Source organism: Macaca mulatta, chromosome 4 (genome assembly GCF_049350105.2).
Source record: "Macaca mulatta isolate MMU2019108-1 chromosome 4, T2T-MMU8v2.0, whole genome shotgun sequence".
NCBI classification, from domain to species: Eukaryota; Metazoa; Chordata; class Mammalia; order Primates; family Cercopithecidae; genus Macaca; species Macaca mulatta.
In genome coordinates, this window is record NC_133409.1 from 160,974,043 (window position 1) to 160,990,530 (window position 16,488).

General features: G+C 40.1%; 1 protein-coding gene and 1 long non-coding RNA gene across 17 annotated transcripts in view; one reads left to right on the forward strand and one right to left on the reverse strand.

Annotated features, from left to right (window-relative positions):
• Nucleotides 1-16,488, reverse strand: part of LOC106997839 (uncharacterized) — a 547,605-nt gene that overhangs the window by 59,933 nt on the left and 471,184 nt on the right. For 6 of the 16 annotated variants that reach the window (XR_013417051.1, XR_013417050.1, XR_013417056.1 and 3 more), the window contains one exon: nt 1,104-1,768. The exons of the other annotated variants lie outside the window; for them this stretch is intronic. The gene's annotated coding sequence lies outside the window, so the exon portion shown is untranslated. Of the gene's footprint in view, nt 1-1,103; nt 1,769-16,488 lie in introns of those variants that run through there. 16 annotated transcript variants of the gene reach the window in all.
• On the forward strand, nt 1,203-13,843 carry LOC114677686 (uncharacterized). Its single transcript, XR_013417062.1, has 3 exons — nt 1,203-1,356; nt 1,650-1,722; nt 11,770-13,843. It is a non-coding gene; the product is annotated as an uncharacterized LOC114677686 (long non-coding RNA).

Here is a 16,488-nt window from a genome sequence, read left to right on the forward strand (position 1 = left end):
AGAGGTAAGAATGATCAGATTCTGTAACTTACTGCTTTTCCTTTCCTTCTGTACTATCCCTGCACACAGATCTACAGTTTGAAAGTACAGTAATAAGATCCTCACCCAGCCCCACCCGCAGGAATGCACCAACAGCTGGCCAAACATAATCCAACACACAGAGCTGCCTTTGTAGAAATAGTAACAAACAGTGGAAGGGCCAGACAGGCGTCCCAGAAGAGCTCCCCATGACAACTGGGAAAGCTCCTCACCCCCAGGGTGGAGCTGACTCCACTGAGCTGGGGTTGGAGAACCCCAGTCCTCACATTTGAATCTACAACAAGCCTCAAGTGCCTGCCCTCAACCTCACTAGAAGCTACTTGGAGGGCATTCGGCTCTCCATAACAGCAAGTTAGAAGCGAGCATTCTCCATACTGACAACGGCCATACTCTGCCTCATGGCACATGCCTTTTGAAATGCAACACTGCAAATCTCCAAATCACATGAAGAGCATTTACACCTGTATCTAGCCATCTTAGCTGTGAGCTGGTAGGACCACCTCTCCTCCTTAGAAAATAATTTCTTTTTGCAAATTATAGGCTGATCCCCGCATTCTGAAACATGTAAATATAACACTGTATTCATCTCCACTGAGCATTTAGCATCTGAAGCCTGTGGTAGCCAGCTGGTCTCAAAGTCATCTGGGATACATTTATTTTGATTAAATTGATCAGATTTCTATTTACAGGATAGAATTTTTTGCCATTACTGAATACAGCTGTGTTTACAGGGATTTGTAGAAGAAGAAAACAAAACCCCACAATCGGTCCTAGCAAAGCACAGAGCATTCAGAACTGGAAGGAGTTAAAACAGAGGGGGCTTGCTTTCCGAGTAAAAAGAAAATTCTGCATGCAGCTGCTTTGGCCATGCTGTCTCACTAGTCAGGAAATGGGTGTTGAGCTGGAGCTGAAAACACAAGCTGCAATCAAGCCCCATCCAGCAAAGTGACAGACTTCCTGTGTAAAATGGTCAGAAACCTTTTTCATGTCTCTACATGCATGCACATGCATTTAAATCCATGCTGCGAGGCTGCGATTTTCTCTGGGGACGCTGGTACAGTCACCTAGCCCATCAGTTCCTTCGTTGACAGCGTCGGGGACATCCAGACTGCAATTTACAGTTCCTCCATCCATGTGCTGGGTTATAAATTATGCCATCCTCCCTAGAATGAGAATGCACAGCAAGCGGCAGACAATCACCCGGCATTCGGCATCTCTTTCTTTCCACGCGCTCCCTCACTCCGCCTTTCTCCAGCTCTGCCTTCTCAGGCAGATACATCAGATACCTTGTTTATCCATCTTCAGCTCCACTCTGAGGTAAAATGCCACCACATCTCGCCATGGGTTGACCCCCCAGACTAAATCCCTGGGAACAGCCTGAGCTGGGTGCACGCGGCCGAGGCGACGGCTGCCCTTGCCCTGCGGAGCACGGGTGGGCATTGGATGTAAGGTACTCCTAACTTCCCCTTCCCCAGTCCTTGGCGTCCTCTCTAGCCGTCCCACCCCAGGTCTTCTGCAGCTTCACCCTGTCCTCCAAGTCGCCTCGCCCAGCTGCGAGGGAGGAGAGGAGACCCTGGCCGGAGCTCCGCCAGCAGGTCCTTCTTTCGCAGGGCGCAGACGCACGATTCCGGGATCGGGTGCACCACGGCGAAGCCCAGGCGGGAGACGGCAGGAGCAGCTCAGGTAACCAGGGGAAGCTTGGCGTGCCCACGGAGATGCAGCCCTGGAGCTGTGAGGAGAGACGGTCTGGCTTCAGAATTAAAAAAAAATAGAAAAAAAAAAAAGAAAGAAAGAAAGAAACACAAAACAGCGCAGCTCGGCGCCAGCGGGGGTGGAAAAAACAGACACAAACCATAAAAAAAGCAAGAGTTAAAATCAAATTTAAAAAAAAAAAAAGGAATACAGAGATCAGAGTACTTCATGCGACTTTTATTTCTGATGTTTCTTGGTTTATTGGCCTCCCCACCCCCTCCAAAATCTGTTCTGTCCCTGAACACCACTGTCTGTCCATGAGTGCCAGTCACAAAGACTTGCTCCCAAGTGCTGCAGACCCAGCATCACATGAGAAACCACATGACAAACTGCAGTCGGCTGCTGATGTGGTCAACTCTTTCACCCAGGCAGGGGGAGCAGGAGGGAGACAAACCTCAAGTGAGACATGCCCCTCTCAGGCGGCCAGGAAGACATTTCCTTAAAAGAACAATGAGAAGCATGCCTCTGAAGCTTGCTTGGGAATACATATACACTTTTACATATGCGCACTTACAGACACTAAAGAGGCCGTGGATACTTGAAGACATTCTGAGGATGCTGTACCACAGACACTAGCTGGATGGCAGCAATATTATTTCTAGTTTGTATTAGTCAAAGCTGATTCCACTTAAGTGGATTCCTGAAAAGCACACACCACGTCTTCATAGCATGATCAGGCTTGGAAAACCAATTCTATTATCTCTCCCTGCAATCTGTATCTGAACCTGCATTCTGAATAATTTATTTTTAGACTAATAAGATGCTTGCTAAGACTGCTCCCTTTCTTCGGTAAGCAGCACAGGCAATATTCACCCGAGTAGGAAAGCCTTGTCCCTTTGTGGGGAGAAGAGAGGAGGCGGTTTTTTAAAAAAATGCAATTTCTTATTTAAAGGCAGACAAACACATAGCAATAAACTTCTCGCAAGTAATCTTAAAAACAAGTGAAATGTTTCTGCTTCATTGAACCGACATGTCTCTTATTTGCAGTTTGGCATCTCATGCTGGCAAATGGTGGTGATATTTTTCTAACACTGTTCATGGCTGCAGCTACAGCCCTTAAGCCACATGGATATTGCTACTTCTCAGCAGGGTGAGAGCAAACAATTGCTTTCTGGAGCACCTTTCTGTGGAGGTGCTGCACTGCCAGGTATGTTTTACTAGTTACATGAAGGCAAGTACAAGTGAGATTGCCTCAGGGTCTGTAGATTCTGTCACTCTTCCTGGAATTAAGTAAGTTGCCTATTTGGGATGTCCTTCCCAAGATGTGAGAGGTATGCCTTTTTAGCAAAATTGATTATGCCAGCTAACTAGAACCGGAGAACCATTAAACAGGTGAGAGATAATCGTCTACAACATGTCTCATTGGACTGTGTGGATATCAAGGTAAGCGGCCATTAATTCATTTGAGATGCCCTTTCAGCCTCTCACCATATAAGTGTGTCAAGGATGGCCCCAGACACTGGGGTTCCGGTGATGAGCAAGAGATGCATGGTCTCAGACATCCTGGAACTCAAGGTCCAGTAACTGCATACGTCTTTTGTCCTTCAAGACAACCTTTTCCCAATTTGAATTCTCCAAAGTTAACCAAGGAAGAGATCCAGCAGTCACTTTTTTTACCCTTGCCTCTTCAACATCCTCTATGATCTCCCAATTCCTATATATTCTCTCTTTGCCATCTGTCCTTGGATTTAAGATTTCTTCTCCATTTATTCCTAGAGTCCAAGCTCAGGTACTAATACCCTCCTCTCTGGTGACCCTCTTTTTGTTTCATTCCATTTGGCAGCCTGCCACCAAACTAATCCTCCCAAACCACCACATTCGTGATGTCCAGAACTACTGTCCAGATGGGCTAGACAACCCTTTGTCCAAAACCAAGGTGGCTCCTTATTTCTTCACATTGATACACTACCAGTCAAGACACTCTATTATCTGATTATCCATTGTCTGTTTAAACAGATTGGTCTATTAATGATCTTCTGATCACATCCTCGATTGAATCAGGAAAAAAACTGGGAGCTTAATTTTGTTAACAAGAAGGCACAAAGCATTGTACAAGAAACAAAGACACACGAAGCATTGACCGTGCCCTCAGAGAACATACACTCTATAGAGCCTACGCTACTTTTTTCTATCATTACTAACCATTTATTATCTTCTATTGCTAGTCATTTCTTCAGGTTTTATTTCCCATGAAAATAATTAGTAAGTCTCAATCCACTTGCTAAATGTGGGTCAGATAAGTGGTGCCACAGAAGGGCTGAAAAAGGAACAAACACTTCTACTTAAATGTCTGGGGAGGTTCCCCGAGTTCCCTGGGATTTGCAGTGAGCTATAAAATATTTGGCCAGGGAGTAGGGAGGGGTTTAGGTATTAACAACAATAGCAACAATAGCAACAATAGTAAGTGTTAAAAATTAGCACTTACTACGTGCCAGCATCTATTCTAAGCATTTTAGATACATTAACCTACTTAATTTTATGAGAAAATACTTTTAATAAGTTATTTTCAGTGATATACAGACAGAAGCACAAAAGAGAGATTAAATAAATTGTCCAAACTACACAGCAAGTAAGTAGTAAAGCATATCTGGTCCCCAAGCGCATGGTCTTAACCACCATGCTGTCCTGCTTTGGAAATGAAAAAAATTGTGGGAGGGAGACCAGATATGTGAAAATACATACATATGTCTGAAGGTGGATGAAGGAATCACTGTGGTTCAAGTCAGGTGTTAGTGCTGTAGAAGTGGGACTAGGTTGAAGAGAGCCACAATATAAAGCTGAGACATTACCCCTCTCTTCATAAACAATGGGACCAAGAACGAAATTGTAGGATAATAAGTCCAGTAACCAAATCTAAGATTGATGGGGGAGGAAGGGATTGGATATAAGGAGACTAATCAAGAGGCTTCTGCAATTGCCTGGCTAAAAGGGAATGGTGCCCAAACCTTGGTAGTGGTGAAAGGAAAATTGAGATAGATTCTGGAGGTGTTATGAAGAAACAACATTATTGCAGTATTCTTGGAAAACAGAGAGGAGGTGATGGTAAAGCTGACTCTACATTTTTTAAAGCTCAGATGAAGAAAGAACGCAGGTCCCTGAGCTTAGGAGTTGTGTCATTCATCTTTTTTTTCCCCCAGGAGCTAGCAAAATGCTTGATATGCCTTTTTAAAGTAATGAATAAATGAAGGTGATGGAAAGAGAAATGGGAACATCAGAAGTGATGATGCCACATATACCAAAAATCTCTACAGTGCATTTAGTAATTCACAGGATATCTGAGTGGCTTAGGTGGGTTGGCTTCCATCATGCCATTACTTATATAGAAATAGAATTTATTTTCTCTTTCCACCTTTGGCTTGGTTTTCAGATGCTACCTGATTTCCCCCACCACACGCCTCGGATGCTCTTCCTCAGGCTGATCTCGGTCAGCCTGCGTTTCCTCCGCCCTGCCCCAGCGACCCCCATCCTTGCCCACCAGCTGCAGACTCATCCTGTCCAGATCTGACCCCTAATCAGAATGTTGCACTTATCAAGACGATAAGATAAGCAGGCTAACACACTTTACCATTCTTTTATTTATTTATTTTTAATAGCAAAGGGAGAAACCACAGACGTTTATCAGCCTTCTCACACAATCTTAGCTAAAAAGAATACTAAATTAATGAACGCACCTCATTTCTTGGGCAGTTAATGAAGGTTAATGTGACATACTGCCTCTGGCTCTGGAAGTTAAAAGGGGTGTTACTGCCTCGTATTATAGCTGGGAAAAAAAAGTGTTAATAATCTTTCTCATCAGCAGTAAAGAATTGAGCTTTTAATACCCAGATATATTTTAGTAAAAGGCTAGTATATCATCTGTAAGTGGAGTTCAAGAGCAATGTTAGATAACTAGGGCATTTCGAGAGCCCGCTTACACCAGAGACCAAGAAAAAAAAAAAAAAAGAACAAGAGAGAGAGAAAAAAAAAAAAAAAAGCCAAAGCTGAATTTATTCCAAGAAAAAAGAAAAACGTGAATTTATGTTGGGAATATTTTCATTTATATCACTTTAGATCAACTCTAATAATCTTTAAATAGTAAGAAGAAAACTTGGATCTCACAAATAAGTGATTTTGAGTAAATGGGTAAATGTGTGAGCAAGGTCATTGTTTGATTCAATGATGTTCACACAAATGCATTATGTGGACCTGCTAATCTAAGAGAGTGTGGTAGGCATTGTCTAGGGCCCTGAAAGAGCTTACAATACACTTACCCAGGAAGAAGACACTTCCCTTCCTTTCACAGAGGGAAGCTATTGCATTTGATGATAGTAAAAAAATAGCAGGGGAGGCAGGGTAAGTGCAGTGGCTCACTCATGTAATCCCAGCACCGTGGAAGGTCAAGGTGGGCGGACTGCTTGAGCCCAGGAATTCGAGATCAGCCTGGGCAACATGGCAAAACCCCATACCTACCAAAGAAAGTACAAAAATTAGCTGGGTGTTTTGGTGTGCACCTGTAGTCCTAGCTACTCAGGAGGCTGAGGTGGGAGGACCACTTGAACCTAGGAGGTAGAGGTGGCAGTGAGCCATGATCATGCCACTGCCATCCAGCCTGGGTGACAGAGCAAGACACTGTCTCAAAAAAAAGAAAAGAAATAGAAAAAAAAGAAAAAGCAGGATATAGTTTAAAAAGAAAAAAAAAAAAAAAAGAAGGGTCTGCTCTCTTGACAGGGAGCCAACCCACCTAAGCCACCTGAAGATGTTATCATAGCAGAAAGAGCTTGCATGCTGTGAATATTCAATGAATGTGACTCTTCAATCCTTTAAGTTATATAAGAATGCTATGCTTTATCTGTGCAATCCTGGGAAATATTAATGATGGGCTGATAGTGTCAAGAAAGGCAGGGTCTATAGGTTTATTTAGCAGAGTTGCTAGAGGACTTAAAACTGCATATCATGGTTTCTAACCTCTTCAAAATGGATGCTGAATTAAGATGAGCCCTTCCCAAAGCAGACTGACAAAGTGACTAATTGCTGGCTGCTGGCAGAGGACTGATTTCCCCTCTCTCTGCTACCCAGCGTTATTACCCTCGTCCATTTCACAGGCTCCAAATGGCAAGTTTAAGGTGGAAGAACTGTGTTTGTTCACCTGTGAGTGGTTTGACCTTAGACTTTGCAGAGCACTGTCAGGAAGTCGGTTTTTCCATGCTCTTTACAGTAAACAAAGACAGTGTGGCTGGGCTCCAAATGTTACAGAAGGTCAGGGACCAAACTGCCTCAAAGACAAAGACTGCTTCCAGAAATTGAAACACAAAATAGATGTGAGCGCCATCAACATTCCACACTGTGCTCCTGTTCATTCTCAGTGTTTGCTTCAAACAATGTGACACATACCCAGCGTAGATGCATAATAGAAATAGAATCATAAAACCCCAGGTGCTGGAAAGCACCTTAAAGGTCATCTGGTCCAACCGCAAATCTAAATTGTCAATGCTGCCCTTTAAAACCTCCTCCATGTAATCATCCAGGCTCAAGGGGAACACCTCTGGTGACTATAAACGCAGTGCCCTGGGAGAGAGACAAGTCATTCTATCTTTTGAATGCAACAGCCTGAGTATTTAAAACCCTGAGCCAAGGCCTGGGCGTGGTGGCTCACACCTGAAATCCCAGCACTTTGGGAGGCCAAGACAAGCAGATCACCTGAGGTCAGGAGTTCGAGACCAGCCTGGCCAACATGGTAAAACCCCGTCTCTACTAAAAATACAAAAATTAACCAGTCATGGTGGCACACGCCTGTAATTTCAGCTACTCAGGAGGCTGAGGCATGAGAATTGCTTGAACCCAGGAGGCGGAGGTTGCAGTGAGCCAAGATCACACTACTGCACTCCAGCCTGAGTGACAGAGTGGGACTCCGTGCCAAAAAAAAAACAAAAAACAAAAAAAAACTCTGAGCCAAAATGTCCTATTCTATGACAGCAGGAGCCTCACTGGAGCTTCTGTTTATTAGCCCTCGATTTGGAAGCTCAAATCTAGCAAGACTGCCACATGATGACCCCTCAGTTACTGGAGGGCATATATCATCCCCCATCCAGATTTTCCTCCTCTACACAAAATATCTGCAATTTCTTTAGACATTACTCTGTGACTTCAAGTCTATTCAACATTCAATTTCCGAGCCTAGGAATACATTCCAGTTGATCAATAGTGTTTTGAATGATGTGTCACACAAAACATAACACAAGGTCCCATGATGTGGCTACACAAAGCGAAACAGTCCTATTACTTCCATCATTCAAACTGATCATATTTCATTTAGTGCAGACTAACCTGCATTTTCTTTCCTAGTGGGTACCTCATGTTGGTGACTCTTACTGGGCTCACCTGTGCCTTTGTTCATATAGTTTCACTTAAATCACATTTCTACCATCTTCAACGTCTTTGTGCATTCATTTGACTGGTTTTGTTTTGTTGTTGGTTTTGGTTACCATATGTGATCAGGTTTTAGGTATATTTTAAAACATTTTTAAGCCAGGCATGATGGCTCATGCCTGTAAGCCCAGTACTTTGGGAGGCTGAGGGGCAGATCACTTGAGCTCAGGAGTTTGAGACTAGCCTTGGCAACATGGTGAAACCCCATCTCTACAAAAACACAAAAACTAGCCAGGCATGGTGGTGTGCGCCTGTGGTCCCAGCTATTCAGGAGGCTGAGGTGGGAGGATCACTCACTGCAATGGAGGTTGCAGTAAGCCATGATTGCACCACTGCACTCCAGCTTGGGTGACAGAGTAAGACTCTGTCTCAAAAATAAAAAATAAAAAATAAAAATGAAAAGAAAGAAATAGTAGTAAGTCACTCTTGAAGGAGTCATAGATATACTTATAAATATACATATCTATCCATGGTAAGATACAAGATTTATGAGAGCAGAAGTTCTTAGAAAGCATTGAGTACATCTTCTGTTTTTCATATATCACAACAGCACTGCATAGAATAAAATAACTCTGATTATATAAAATACCCTGGCCTAGTAGGAAAAATATGGGACTAGAAGTCAAAAGCTGTTGGATCTGGTATCTGTGTTGCTACAGACTATCTGTTTATCTGTTACATAATTATCGAAAGGTCACTTTATCTTTTTCCAAGCTATAGTTTCCTTCATTGTAAAGTGAGAATCTCAACAATAAGCACCCTGAGTTGTACCGCATTCTAATAATTTATATTTCTGTGGAATTCTAATTAAATTTGTAAGTCTATTCTTTAATACAATGGAATAAATTGTATATTAGCCAGTGGTTAAGCCCTGACTAAAATTTTCTATAGACTTTCATTAACATTAGATAAGTTTTACATTAAATTGTATCTTAAGTGAGTGAATGGCATATTCACAAATCAGAAAGTTCTTATGTCCAGAGTTTTTTTTTTTTTTTAATATGCCAATTAGGGAAATTAGATAAGTCTGACTGGGGGTCCTGGAATCTTTACCCTCTGATAAAATAACAGTTTTGAATAGGTGAACCAATTACTGAGATTCTTGGGGTAAGGAATAAATGTCATAATGTGATATCATCACTTTCCTATAATCCAAATGTCTTCTTAAAATGTCTTTAATTAACTATACAGAGAGAACCTTTAGGTTGAAAAGATCTAGTTTCTTCCACATTTTTTAACTAGAGCCATGACAACAGAGTGCCTTGATGTCAATCAGCAGTTCCCACAATGGGACTACTATTCACATTCTGAGCGAGGGGGGAGGGAACGATGGCGTATGGTCATAACAAGAGAACAACCGCCCATCTTAAAATCTTGCATTCGAGTAAAATTAACTCCATGATCAGATTCTAAGACACACCCTCATAACATTAACTTCACAGAGTACAATAGTTGGTCTTTTTACTAAGTATATTATGGAACTATGCAGTTTTTCTCTCAGATCAAAAGAACTAAAATAAAAATTGGAATGGTGGGCTTTATTTTCTCAAAATCTGGGCCCGGTTTTGACCCAGCCTTTCTCTGTGCATATTCCTTCACCATCCTGACCTCAGCACCATCTCCTGTAAAACAGAGGAGGTCTCTGAGTGTCTAGGCTCTCTGCCCATATGTCAGAAAGGAGGCATGATTTTTGGCTTTTGAAGATCCTCTGCTTTCAACATGTAAGCTATCCAAGCAGCTTATGATCCTAGAGATCCACAAGTCATATTGTATCTTAGTTTCTCTCATTCTTAAAAGCCTCATGGCAAAGACCCTAGTGCAACAATATTTTCTCAGTCTCAAATCCCTTTCTGGGCATCAGGCAGAGGGCTCTCAAGCCAAGACCCTGGGTTTCAGTAGCAGGGGGCATGCAGCACTTCATGAGCCTGAAAAAAAAGCCGCAACTATATGATGCGCACATAGTCCAGACATAGAGAGTGATGCGGAGATGGACTGATGCCTTTTGATGTTTGCAAAATATACCTAGGTAGAAAACTGTTACATAATTAAGTGACCAATGACATTTGATATGAACAAAAGTTTAAACATTAGCTTACTCTAACCAATATGATACTCTAAAATGCAATTAGCACAAATGACCACATCTCCATTCAAGTAGCAAGGCAGACTTTTAGAGGAAACCTTAAAATAATTAAAGTGGCCACGTTCAGGATGTCAAATGCATATAGGTATATCATTGGCTGCTAAAGCAGTAAAGCTTTCTCAGGCAATAGAGGAGGCAGGCTTATGCCCAAGATTAGACTGAGTGTCTTACTGAAGTACAGTGCCCCCGCTCCACTGCATTTGATGGCCTTGTCTGCAGGTCCTCCAAGATCAGTGTTATAGTATTATGGTGTCTACAGGATGTAGGTACATGGAAGGGAAGAAGGGATGCAGAACTGGAAAGAAAAGATGTTCATTTTTTACTCCATTTGACTCAATGCATGCTTTATGTAGAATTCATCCCATAAGGTCAAAAACCTAATAAGGCCTTATTTTAAAAGTTCTGAAACATGCAGTAAATCACATGCGATTTTTTTCATATGAGCTGTGACTCAATGATTGAATTTATGTTCATGAAAATAATTCAGCTTACATCAAACACTGGTTCCTGATACCCCGTTTCCCAAAACACACAAACACACACTCACTCACAGTTCATATATAAATAGATATGTCTATGTTTTATTAAGATTATAAAGTTATAAAGTATATTAACTGTATAAGTATGCAAAATTATACATATAGAAGACAGAGTATCAACATAAATAATTTAATTTAATAGAGTTGGCTTAATTTTTGATACTCTATATTCAAAGACAAAGATTTTTATTACTGAGGATACTGAAAAGAATATCTTTTTTCAGAATCTAAAGAAAATTTAAAAGTAATTATTCAAATGTGTTGCTATATCGACATAAATGTAGCACCTCTTCATATGCCTTCTTTGAAAGAAGAAACTTTTGTTTATATAAGTATACTAAAAAGGCCAAAATGATCTTAATACTTTCAGGTTACTGAGGCTGTAAAAAAGACATATTGATCAGTAAGTGGATTATCAAGTGTAGTTAAATGTAAAATGTAAAACCTTGGGAAAAGAATAAATCTAGTAATACTGGACAATTAATACTACATTTTAGACACTGCTCTGAGCACTTCGCATTAACTGAGTTAGGCACTATTTCAATCTTCATTTTATAGATGAGAAAACTGCAGCAACAGAGAAGTTCAATAATGACCAAGGCCACACAGCTAACACATGGGAGAGCCAGACTGCATATTCAGGTAGTGAGGCTCCAGAATTCTTGCCCCAGAGTCCGTTACTCTGCCTTGTATCTCTTCCTTCTTTTTCTCTTCTCCCACCTGACCCCTAACACCCAAAACCATATCAAAGGCAGAACCCTCTCCTGAATCTGTTCAGGCGTCGTAGTTAGTGTCCATGATACAGAATGAGGTTTTCTAAAGGAGTTTTAGAAACATTTTAGCTAATCGTTATAACAACTCTGCCAGTGTGCTATTATCCTCTTTTGACAGATGAGGAAACTGAAACCCACAGAGATTAAGTAACATCCTCAAGATCAAAAAGGTAACAAACGATTGAGGCAGGATTCAGATACTGCTCTACATGACGGGAAAGCCTGTGCTCTTGGAATTACAGTCATAGTACAATAGATCAAGTTCAAAGCATCATCTAAGTCAAGGAAAACCAGTAAAGAGGTTTGGAGAGACAAACAGGGTCAACTCCAGGCATCTAGGTCAGCAGAAATGGCACCATTGAGCAGCACTGAGACTGTAGGATCACGGATCAGAGGCTGCTTCCTCTTTGCTTCTGGGCATCATCCTCATGTCCACTCAGAGTAAATGGCCTCTCTGACTGGAATCGGAGGTGGCTGGGTCATCTCACAGAGCCAAACAAATACAATTAGCTGTTGCAAAGCCTTTGGGGAATTATTCCCAGTGTAAATAAACACATAACCATGTAGCAAGAGCCTTGATAAAGTCCAAAAACAAGCGAACTTGGAGTATCTAAGAGAAAAGACCAGAATGTAAATGAAAAACCAAATAAACTGGGGTAAACTATAGGATAGGGCCCTGTCTGTGATGGCCTGCATATGACAAGCCATAGAAAAAGGATGGTGAATTCTGGGTAATAAGAAATGTCAATGAGATGGAAGAACCACCTGTTTTATGTAAAGCTCCAAATAACCAGATCACAGTGGACAGCCACTCAAATAATGCCTTCATAATACAGGGTATTATTGAGAATAACTCAATTCACAGAGAGCTTAAGGCAGCCAATATTTGATAGCCTGTCAGAAAAAAACAGAACAGTAATTACAGAAAAGAATCATATCCTCAGAAAAACAAAAATTAATCAAAGTAAGTTTGTAAAGTCTATCTTACAGACACATTGTCTGGACTGGTCCTCTCAAAAATACTGTTTTTTTTTTTTAATTTTATTTTATGCCAATTTATTTATTTAATGATTTTTGTCTTATTACTTCAGAACTGGAAATATCTTATGACTCATAACATCTTAGAACCTTTCTACTTTCTTAAAGAATCTCAAGTTTATAATCACAAGGGATAGGATTATTTTTCAAAAATTAAATGATGATGTAACAATTACTATGTCTATTGTAGAAAAATCAACCTTATTACAACTGCAACAATACCATTAAAAAATATGAGTAATTCTAATCAACTTGAGATAAGGTCCAATCAAACACAAATACAATTGATAAATTTCATTAAATAGCATGGAGATTAAATTAAAGCACTATTATGTAATAAAAACCTTTAGTGGTACTAAAATTTTAGAATAGTTCAGATATACAGAAAAATTTCAAAGATATACAGAGTTCTCATTTTTTTCCTATTACTAACCTCTCATATTTGTCACAACTAATGAATATTCAATACAGTATTATTAACTAAAGCCCATACATTTATTCAGATTTCCTTAGTTTTTAGCTAACATTCTTTTTATTTGTTCCAGGATCCCATCCGGGCCACTACATTGAATTTATTTGTCATTTTAGGTACCTCTTGGCTGTGAGTTTCTCAGACTTTCCTTGTTTTTGATGACCTTGACAGTTTGAGAGAGTACTAGTCAGTTATTTTTATAGAATGCCCTAAATTTGAGTTTGGCTGATGTTCTTCTTAGGGTTTGACTGGGGTTATGGGTTTTGGGGAGGAAGACCACAGAGGTGAAGTACCATTCTCACCAAATTATATTAAAGGTACATACCATCAGCATGCCTTATACTATTGATGTGAACTTTGATTGCCTGGCTGTTTGTAGTGTTTGTCATGTTTCTCCACTGTAAAGTTACTCTTCTCATCACCCACTTTTCTGTAGTGTACTCTTTGGAAGAAAGTCACTATATGCATCCCAAACTCAAAGAGTGGGAAGTTAAGCTCCACCCACTTGTAAGCAGAAAATCTACATAAATTGTTTGCCATTCTTCTGCATGGGAAAATTATCTCACTCTCCCATTTATTTATTTATCTGATCTTATATCAGTATGGACTCATGGGTATTTCTTTTATACTTTGGGTTATAATCCAATACTAACACAATAAAGAAATTTTTAATGGAGATGCATTGAAATTCATTGCTAAAATGGGCCTGACACTTCTTGACCTTGGCTAAACAGAGATTCTGGATAGAGCAAAGCACGGTGACGTCATGTGGACTTTGAAGGTTAAGAAACTACAGATCATCAGGACGTATTTGCTCTTCCATCTCACAGAGAAAATGGGGATATACCTCCTCATTCCAGGAAACTTTCTTCCTATATTTCTGATATATCCAGGATAAAATTCAATATATATAGTCAGTAGCTTCAAAGTTAAGCATAATTTGTTTACTACAATTCTTAAGGCGGATGTTGGATCAATACCTCATTCTCTTAGAAATAACTTTGGTGCTTATAAGTAGGCATCACATAATCTGATATACTAATATTATATATATAATTGTGAAAAACATTTATATATCAGATTATGTGATACATAAGTCAGCCAAACTCAAATTTAGGACATTCTACAAAAATAACTGACTAGTTACTCCCTCAAACTGTCAAGGGCAACAAAAACAAGGAAAATCTGAGAAACTCACAGCCAAGAGGTACCTAAAATGACAAATAAATTCAATGTGGTGGCCCAGATGGGATCCTGGAACAAATAAAAAGAATGTTAGCTAAAAACTAAGGAAATCTGAACAAATGTATGGGCTTTAGTTAATAATACTGTATTGAATATTCATTAGTTGTGACATACATGAGAGGTTAGTAATAGGAAAAAAATGGGAACTCTGTATATCTTTGAAATTTTTCTGTATATCTGAACTATTCTAAAATTTTAGTACCACTAAAGGTTTTTATTACATAATAGTGCTTTAATTTAATCTCCATGCTATTTAATGAAATTTGTTATATATCAATAATCTGATATATAAATGTTTTTCACAATTATACATATATCTCAAGTATAATTGTGAAAAACATTTGCCAGTTTAAAGTTTAATATGTAGACAGAATAATACCTGGGGGTACAGGGATATAATTGGGAATTGGAGTAATAAAATAAATATTTTAAGTACTTACTACGTATTACTCATTAGCACAAAGTAACTTTAGGTATAAAATGCATGACAAGATTCCATTATAAAGAAGTGCCTGAAAGCTATAGGGCAGAAAGGCATAGAACACAGTATACACTAGAAGGAGATAAAGATAATCGGGAGGATTTTATTCATTCATTTACTCAACAAAAATTTTCAGAGTACCTCCAATTATCAGCAGCTGTGCTAAAGACTAGGTATATTACCTACATAGTTACACATTATGCTCTCATGTAGTCTGCGGGAAGACAGACATTAATCAAATAATGGCACCATTGATACTTGTGAAGGAAAGGGTTAAGTCAACAGGCCTGGGCTGTTCAAACCTTGCGTATTCCCAGAGTCTCAAGACTGGTCCTGGCCTGGCTCCTGGGAAGAGTACTTCTGAGCCCTTGGCTGAGATAGGAGTTTATGCCAACAGTGTGATTTATGGCAAACACCTGTTTTTGTATGCCTGAGGCTTTGGATCATGCTGTATCAATTTGATCTGAGGCCTGAAGACTAGTACCTAAGGTGCTGCATGCCTACACGACTGACCTCCAATAAAAACCCTGGACACAGGCCTCAAATGAGTCTCGTTGGTTGGCAACACTTTACATATGTTGTCACATATTGTTGCTCAGAAAATTAAGTGTAATCCATGCAATTCCACTGGGAGAGGACAACTGGAAGCTGGTGCTTAATTTCTCCTCTACTCCACGCTATCCACCTTTTCACTTTGCTGAGTTTTTCCTGTATGCTTTCAATGTAATAAACTTTAACCATAAGTATAACAGCTTTTTTGAGTTCTGTGAGTCTTTCCAGCAAATCATTGAGCCTGAGAATTATCTTGGGGATCCCCAACATAATACTACAATTAAAAAATGAGGTACATGTGCTAAAGGAGAATAATACAGTTTGTGGGAGTTTATAACATAGTAACCTGAAGTAAGACTAGGAAGTCAAGGAAGTCTTCCCTGAAAAAGAGAAGTTTGAGTTGTGATAATGGATGCATAAGACATTGCTTATAAAGGTGGAGAGAGCTTTCCAGCATGGTGAATTGCATGTACAAATCCTCTGGTCAGGGAGAGTAAAGTGTGTATGAGCAGCTGAAAGTGACATGCACAGCTGGAGTGGAGGTAGCAGCAGGAGGTGGGATGAGAGATGGGTGGCACAGTCCTCAGAGGCTGGGCCTGGCAAACCATGTGAAGGATTCTGCTCATTATCCTGAGTCATGGGAAGCCATGGAAAGGCCGGAAGCAAACGGGGACTCAGGGTGGTCTTCTGAAATAAGTGTTCTGGCAATGGGGGTTGGGGAAGAACTTACAGGGGGTGATGAGTCAACAGAATGAAAACAAGGCAACCTCTTTTTATAGAACTCATATGAGAGATGGTGGTATCTCTGGCTATTGTGCTGGCAGAGGGAATGTTAAGAAATGGAAGCTTTTCATAGAAATTTAGTGGGCCAAATTACTTTGCTGGCTTGTGCAAATGACAGAATGGTTGGACCACTCATTGAAGCAGGAAACACTAGGACAGACCAGGTTTATTTTTCTGGGGATGAAGCACCAGAATGACATACATTTGGTCTTGGATACACTGAGTTTGATGTGCCTTTAGAGTTGAATATGGAGACAGTTATAGGC